The following is an 8,922-nucleotide window of genomic DNA, read 5'->3' on the forward strand; positions in this document are numbered from 1 at the left end:
TGGTTAGTCAGTTGATTCATGATCAATTGATGGTTGCTCACGATCAAGCTCCTTCTGTACATCAGGTCCCTTCTCTAGTTCCTTCCCAACCTCTAGCTCTAGCTCCTTCTCAGGCTCCTTCTCTAGCTCCTTCTCTAGATCAGGTTCCTTCTCAGGCTCCTTCTTTAGCTCCTTCTCTAGATGAGGTTCCTTCTCAGGCTTCTTCTCTAGCTCCTTATCTAGATCAGGTTCCTTCTTAGGCTCCTTCTCTAGCCCAAGCTCCTTCTCATGCTCCTTCTGTAGCTCCTTCTCTAGATCAAGTTCCTTCTCTGGCTCCTTCTCTAGCTCCTTCTCTAGATCAAGTTCCTTCTCAGGCTTCTTCTCTAGCTCCTTATCTAGATCAGGTTCCTTCTTAGTCTCCTTCTCTAGCCCAAGCTCCTTCTCATGCTCCTTCTATAGCTTAAGCTCCTTCTTAGTCTCCTTCTCAAGTTCCTTCTCAAGCTCATGCTCCTTCTCAAGCTCCTTCTCAGGCTCCTTCTCAAGTTCCTTCTCAAGCTCATGCTCATTGTCATTCTCTTTCTCTTCTTTCCTTTTCTTGCTCTCCTCCTCCTTTTCATCTCCTGAAATAATATATTATTAATCATAATGACAATGTAAATTTAAAAAATGACAATGTAAATTTAAAAAATGACAATGTAAAATTAAAAAATGACAATAAAATGTTGCAATAGTATAAAAATATGGAAAATTTGTAATTATTAATCCCAACTTTCACCCATTTTCTTTCATTAATCCCAACTTTCAGTTATTACTGATTAATCCCAACTTTAGTACCCTTTTTTTTTATCCGGCCAATTTGACTGGTGACCGGTTTAAGAAGTCAACATATTCCTTTGCTGACTTAGGAAGGTGATTTCCCTTCCTAATTAAATGCTGAGTCACCTCCTTCAACCACCCCTCTATTCTAATTAATTCCCCGCCATTACTCCTCCCCTTTAAGCTTCTCTTCTTTTCCATTAACAGCAAAAAAAATTTATCAACGGCCCACAATTAAAGGCGAAAGCGACTGTTCATCCATATTTGCAAGTGATTGAGTTTCCATTTTGGGTAATGTAGACACCTAAAAATGTCTCCCCAAAACCAAACCCGATGATGAACAATCTTTCACCGCCACTATTGGTCGGGTTTAATATTTAATCCCGAGAGTGCTTAAAAAATCATATTTTATTAAATTCATATTTTTGAACAGTCCATGGATTAGTCTTGATGTTTGGTAAAAGCATAGTTTTAATTTCAGCCCAAACTTATTAATTAATTTTAAGCCCAAACCCTTTTTATTTTATTGTTTTATTATTTATTTTTGGCCCAAACATTTTATTTTATTATTTTCTTATTTTAGCCCGAATAATAAAAGTCAGAAAAGGCCCGAAATTATCAATCGGCACTTAAAAAGCCGAAGGAAATTAGGGTTAAAAATGTATTTAGACGGAATATGGACTGGAAATTCCCGCGCCACGGCAGACTACCACCGTGTCACGGGAATCATTCCCGTCTGACGGTGGGATTTCCCGTGACACGGGAGGTCTGCAGTGACACGGGACGTTCCGTGTCTTTTCCGTGTAAACCCTTAACGCGTTTTTTATCCCGTTTTCTGAAAATGTACCGTGTCATGGGAATGTGTACCGTCTGCGGTGGAGCTTCCCATGTCACGGTACAATCTGACCGTGTCACGGGATACTTTTTTAGGGTTTTTATCATTTTAGGGTTCCGTGTGCTCCCTCAGCACATTTTCCCTATAAATACCCCCTTATTTCTGATGAACGGGGCACCGAGTAATTCTCTTATTTTATTTTCTCTCTTCTATGCTTTAGCCTAAACACTAGCCTACCCTTTTCACTTCAAAATTCCTTCTTCAAGTACTCAAAGGAGTCCATACTTTACTCGTGGTTCTATCCTTAAGCCAAGGCGTGAAAGGTAGAATTGTTTGAGGGTTTGGCCCCAAAATCAACTATACTTTATTTTATTTAATTTAATTATTGTTTATTTATTTCCTTGAAGTTACTAACTCGTTTATTATTTTGTAGTTGCAAACAAACAGAATCAAAGTAAGAGTCATGCTCCTTTTATTTTTATTATTTTTCTAACGATTTTATGTTGTTGGGATTGTGATTAAATTGGTTTTAATATTAATGTTGTTTTATTATATTTATTGATCACCATATTGCATGTTTAAAGGGAATATGTAATTGAAAATCACGCCTAATAAGATAATTTGGACAACCGGTTTAGGTTCTTTTTAATCTTGTTAATTAATTCAAGTGATCACAAATATTTTAGAATTATATGTTGCATTAATATTCAGCCAATTTAGCATAATAATAGTTTGGAGCAAATTGAATATTTTGTTTGTATGCCTTTGAGATCGCATGAATGCTTTTCAATATAAGAATCGAGTAGAGGCCAATACGGGCGAATGTGACTCCATGACTCACTTCGTACCATCATCCCCGATCCTCCTTTCGTGGTTCCGAACCATATGGAGTTAGTAATCTCATGGATTATGAATGGGGTGTAACCTTCACGGGTCAATCGTTGTCCCTTATTCGTGGTTGCCTTTTATGATCCGTGAACGGTTTACAAGTTCCTTAAAAAACTTGTTGGCGGCTCCCTACTTTATTTGTCCCTAATCGTATTATATCAATTCCCACTTCCTATGAGTGCCAAGCATATTCATCACATGCTTTTAACGTAGGCGCACTTCGAGCGACGCCTACAGGTAAAAGCGCTGAACTTGGAGCAAGACTCTGCTGATCTTCCATTTGAGGTAAAACCCTAAATCCGTACTTGTTATGATGCTTGAATGGTGTTTGTTTGCATCTTTTTATGGAAAATGTGATAACTTTAGGTCGTTTGTAGTTTAATTTGATGAATACATGCTGTTTTTGTTTTGTGGAATGATTAAAAGGGTATGGTTAATTGAATGGTAGGTAATTGTTATTGTTTGCGAATTTTTGGAATTGTGGGTGTAATTGTTGCTTATTTGTCTAGGCTTTGGTAGAATTGATTGCTTTGTTGTTTAATGTTGATGCAAATTGTTAGGTTAACATGGTTAGTACCTTTACTCTGAAGATATGGTATGGGGGAGTGCTTAAGCTTGTTAGTAATGGTGAATTAGTGTATCGGGGAGGGTCTGCTTGGACAAAGCAATTAGAACCTGATGTTTTATCGTATTCTGGGTTAATTGAACTGGTTGAGGGGATTTGTGGAAAGAATTATGGGGGTCTGTGTTATTTAGTCCCTAAAGTGAGTTTAACCAATGGGTTGAGGAAGTTGATGAATGATGATGATGTTTGGGAGGTTTCATATTTTGGAGACAAACATAGATGTGTGGAGGTATATGTACAGCCTGTTCAAGAGGCACCTGTACTTGAAACAATTGAAACCCCACGTATTGAAACACACTTCCAACCCCTAATCCAAGCTTCTCAATCATATGCAGCTACTACAAAAGCCAAAAACATACCCCAAAAAAGGCCCCACCACAAAGTCAAGATGCTTTGACTCCAGGAGTTAGGTCCAGTGGTAAAAGAAAACAGCCCACTGCCCCACATTTATTATCAAAATTGGATACTGATGCCTCCTCACCTACTGAAAAGCAAACCCCCAGCTCACTCATTCATAATGCACCTAAACAAAAAGCAGATCTAGCTTCAGGTTTTAAACAACCAACTGCATCCACCAAAACCCCTTCCACCAAAACAAAGAAGAAAACAACTTCACCAGTTGAACATAAAAGACAACCAAGTGCAGCTGTTGATGACTTTGAGTGGTATGATAATAAGCCTGACAGTCCACTCCCTTTGAATGAGTTGATTCGAGATTATAGTGAAGAGAGTGATAGTGGAGATCCAACATTTGTGCCTGAGTGTACTACAGATAAGGGGAAGGGAGTTGGTTTGGGAGACAGTAGTAAGGGGAAGGGAGTAGTTTTGGGAGACAGTAGTAAGGGGAAGGGAAAAGTTGTTGCTGAAGTGTACAGTGATGTGGATACTGATGATGATTCAGGGTTTGAAGATGAGGGAGAGACTTTTTTAGAGCACTTAGATCCAGAGGTTGAGAATGAGTTTGAGGAAGAAATCTTAGAGGAGCAGCAACAATTTGATTCAGATGTCAGTGATGATGAGTACAACACTGCTAGAGAGAGAGTGAATGCTTGGAACAAGGGGATAGTAGAGCTAGCCCAGAATTTGCAAAGGGAAGCAGCTGCAGGGAGGCTTAGTTCACAGGCTGAGCCAACGGAAGGAGAAGGTACTATCACTGGTGCTCATGAAAATTTGAGTGATGTAGACAGTGAGGAAGATGAAGACACCCCATCATCTTCTGAAGCTGAGGATGATGGTGTAGGTAGAAGAAGGAGATCTAGTCTTTTAGTAGGCCCTAACACTGATTTTAGTCAATTTAAGTGGAAAGTAGGGTTGAGATTTGCTAGCAGGGAGGATTTTAAGGAGGCAGTAGCAAAATATGCCATTCTGCAGGGGAAGAATTTGTTTATAGCTGATAGTAACAAAAAGAGAGGGCAAAGGGTAGGGGTGAAGTGCAGTGAGGGCTGCCCTTTTTATGTCTATGCTTCATGGCATTCTAGAAAAGCTGCATTGATGGTGAAGAGGGTTGTCAGTCAGCACACTTGCCAGAGAAACATGCAAATGAATAGGCAAATGAAGTGTTCATGGGTGGCCAAGCAATTTATTGAGGTGTTCAAAAATAGGCGTCACTGGCCTGTAAAAGAAATAATTGAGTGCATAAGGATAGCATACAAGGTGGTAGTTAAAAGGGAGTTTGCTTATAGAGTCAAATATGCAGCTCACAGATTGCTACATGGTTCTATGCATGAACACTACCAGAAAATGGGTGGATACTTAGCTGAATTAGAGAAATGTAGCCCTAGTTCTGTATCAGAGTTGGTGACAGTCATGCCCAAGCAACCACCACCAGTGTTTCAGAGGCTTTTTATGTGTTTTGAAGGGTTAATGAAAGGATGGAGGGAAGGATGCAGGAAGGTGATAGCTGTAGATGCATGCTTTTTGAAGACTTTCCTTGGTGGGCAGCTGTTATGTGCAGTTGGTAGGGATGCAAATGACCAAATGTATCCCATAGCTTGGGCTGTGACAGAGGGGGAAAACAATCTGAGTTGGGAGTGGTTTTTCATACATTTGGTAGCATGCTTGGACCTTGGTGAAGGTGAAGGATTATCTATTATCTCTGATGAGCATCAGGTTAGCCCTCTCTTTTATATTGACTCATTTTTATTTAATTTCAATGCAAAGAGAAAATTTGCTCATTTTCTGGTTTTGTTTGCTTGTTTATAATGCAATTACATGGGCAATCTTGAATGTTGTTGCTTTAGTTTTGCCCAAAGCAGAACATAGGCATTGTGTAAGGCACATTTTTGCCTTGTGGCACAAGACTTATAGAGGTGATGAGTTGAAATTGCAATTTTGGAAAATTGCAAAGTCATACAATGAGGCAGATTATAAGTATGCATTGACTGAGCTTGAGGTGATGAACCCAAAAGCATCTGTAGCATTCCAAAAATACAATCCTCATCTATTCTGCAGAGCATTCTTAAGCACTTATGTGAAGAGTGATGCAATAACAAGCAACATTGCAGAAACTTTCAATGGATTCATCATAAATGCAAGGACAAAGCATCTGTTATTCATGCTTGAGGAGATTAGAAGTCAACTGATGCGGAGAATGGTGAAAAAAGGCAAGACATGGAAAAGACAACTACCTATCTTTGTCCTAGAATACAGTCAAAGCTTGACAAAGAGAAAAATAAGGCAGCCTACTGTGAAGTTCTGCCCTCAAGTGACACTCTATTCAATGTGTCTTACAACCTTGATCAGGTGGTTGTAAACCTTGAGGCAAAGACTTGCACTTGCAGGAAATGGGACATGCTTGGCATTCCCTGTTGTCATGCTGTAGCATGTGTTTTCTTTGCCAACAAGGAAGCTGAGAAATTTGTTCATCCCTGTTACAGGAGAGAGGTTTACCTAACATCATGTGCAGATAACATGGTTTCTTTAGCTAGTTTATAAGAATTGCATGGTGTTGTTGCTAACTGATGTGGTTGTGGTACAGGTTCAATTCCACCCCTTGCTGGAGAGAGGTACTGGCCTAAAGTAGCCCTTGCATTGGACCCACCCCCAATCAAAATAGGTCCAGGAAGGCCTAGGAAGAATAGGATCAGAGATCCTTTTGAGAATCCAAAGAAACCTGGTTCCTTGACAAAAACTGGTGTTGAAATGACTTGCACAATTTGCAAAGTTAAGGGGCATAATAAGAGGAGGTGTCTAAATAGGGACACAACAATCCAATCTGAGCCACTTGCTAAAAGAGCAAGGGGAAGACCAAAGAAAAATGGAGAGCAACCCCATTCCACTGTATCTGCACCATGTGAGCCTCAACTGAACACAACTGCTGCAGCACAACACCATACTGTCACAGCACAACCTACACAGTTAGGAAGAGGGGGCAGAGCTATCAGAGGAGGAAGAGGCTCCAGGGGACAGGGAACAAGACCATCTTCTAGTGCATCTGCACCAACTGGTGGCTCAGGGAAGGGACAGGGAAGAAGTGGCAGAGCCATAGGTAGGGGAAGACAACAATAGCCTAGAGGAATTGGTGTTTTAATTGGAAATGATGGGTCTTTAATCACTGAGGTTAGGAACAACTGAACTTTGGTGAATTATTGTTGTTTGAATGCATAATTATTTGTTACTAACTACATTCTAATTCATGTCTCAGTCAAGGAATGCAAGGTCAACTGGAAGACCATTGACCAGGTCAGTCAACCAGCTAGGTCAGTCAAGCCAGCAATCCACCCTTCACCAAGGAACACAGCCTTAATGTTTTAAGATTACAGTTTGAGGTAGTTGCAGTAAACTTTTGGTACATGTGTGTACAAACTGGATGCTTAAGTAGTGTATGTTGGGAGTGGCAGCATTTTGCTTTAGTTTAGCTGCCTAACTAAAGCCTAATTTTGACAGCAACTGTGTTGTTTAACATTGATATTTGGATTTGGATGTTTTGTTGTGGTGACTTATATAATTAGATGCATGTTTATATGACTATTATGGTGACATGATTGCAAAATTTATAGAAAAACTAAGAGCTGCATTTTATTGATCAATGTCATTGTTACAAGATCCACCATAACCTCTTAACATTACATTACCCCTACTTCAAGTAAACAATAACTATGCCAAACAACAACCATGAGAAAAATAGAGCCATTAACAACTGAGTCTCAGTCCTTGATGCCCTTACAAGTTGCATCCTAAGTTGAGAGAGTTCTTTTTTCAACTCTTTCACCAAATCTTCCAATTTCAGTTTCTTTCCCTCCAATTTCTTCACTCTATCTTCAAATGAACTCATATGGAGCTCCATTTCTGCAATAGTTGTATCCTTCTCAAATATTTGAAAGCGTAGATCTTCCTCCACATGATTGCAATCAACCCATTTCATAAAATTACAATTGGTTTCCTGCACATCCAAACACAACAATTTAGTCATAAATTACAAGTTCAACCCTAATTCAAACAAACTAAAATTCGAGTACCCAGCAATGAAATTAAACAACCCAACTACACATACTGGCCATTTCGGACATCCATAAAACTTAGCCCCAATATTATGGCCCCTTTTGACTGTTCGAACCACCGCAACCATTCCGCATGAACATCTAGTTCTTGGATATGTCCCTCCCCTTGTGTTTGAAGATGAGCAAGAAGAACCGCCAGCCATTGAAGAAAAAGAGTGAGGAAATAGGATTTCGATTTTATTTGAAGGACAAATTACAATTCCAATTACAAAAGGGCCTAATTTTGAAAGGGGAAATTTGAAGAAGAAGAAGAGTGATGAAACAGGGGTTGCAACGGCTAAATTCGAGGGAAATAAATAGAAAAGGGGTGTTTTGTTTACCGTTTTTAAAAAAAAAAGGAAAAAATAAATTAATTTTGCAACAGCTACTGCCACGTCAGATTAAACCAGGTACAATAGGTTTGGTAACCAGTTGGACCGGATAAAAAAAAAGGGTACTAAAGTTGGGATTAATCAGTAATAACTGAAAGTTGGGATTAATGAAAGAAAATGGGTGAAAGTTGGGATTAATAATTACAAATTTTCCTAAAAATATCTATTCACCATCACCCTTATTGTTGTCCTTATTATTCCTCCTCTTCTTGTTATTCTTCTTCTTGTTCACTTTCACCTCACTCTCTTTCTCTTTCTTGCTCTCCTCAACCTCAACTTCCTCCTTGTTTTCTACAAATTCATAACCAATTTAAAAATATCAATTACTGAGACACAAAGCCAATTGGAAAACATGTTTAATTTCACAAGAATATGACATTACCTACTGATTTCTTTTTCTTGTTGTCATCCTTACTTTCTTCTTCTTCTTTGTACTGACCTCATCTTGTCCATAACTTTTCTTCCTCCCTTCTTCTTCAGGGTCCTCATTCAGTACTTCTTTATTACAACAAAAAAATGAAACAATTATATAACTAACTATGAACCGCTATGAACCAAACCATACCAATAACAAGAGAAAATTATGTAATTACCTCCTATCTTCTTTTTCTTCCTTTGAAAGGCATACTCTTCTTTAACAAGAGTTCTTCTGGTTTTCACATCTATGGTAAGCCATGCCAAATCCTCATCATCAATATCAGCTACTACTTCATCCGCCTCCTCTCTTTTCCTTTTAGCTGGAAAACAGTCTTTTGCCTTCAACGGGTGACTAGCATCCCCACCATACGAAACGTCCATACACTATCCAAAGTAAAAAAAAATAAATAATATTTATACAACTATAAGATTGTAGCTATTTAACAAAATAAATATTCCAATTACCCCCTTTTTTCCAAAGTCACCCGTTGG

General features: G+C 38.9%; 1 long non-coding RNA gene across 1 annotated transcript; it reads right to left on the reverse strand.

The window, feature by feature from the left end:
• Positions 1-450: 450 nt before the first annotated feature.
• Positions 451-8,442, reverse strand: LOC145626992 (uncharacterized). The gene is made up of 3 exons (XR_014111241.1): positions 8,396-8,442; positions 8,185-8,304; positions 451-599 (listed from the first exon to the last, which is right to left on the reverse strand). It is a non-coding gene; the product is annotated as an uncharacterized LOC145626992 (long non-coding RNA).
• Between the last annotated feature and the right edge of the window lie 480 nt (positions 8,443-8,922).

Source organism: Chenopodium album, chromosome 4, assembly GCF_948465745.1.
Source record: "Chenopodium album chromosome 4, dcCheAlbu1.1, whole genome shotgun sequence".
Taxonomy (NCBI): Eukaryota; Viridiplantae; Streptophyta; class Magnoliopsida; order Caryophyllales; family Amaranthaceae; genus Chenopodium; species Chenopodium album.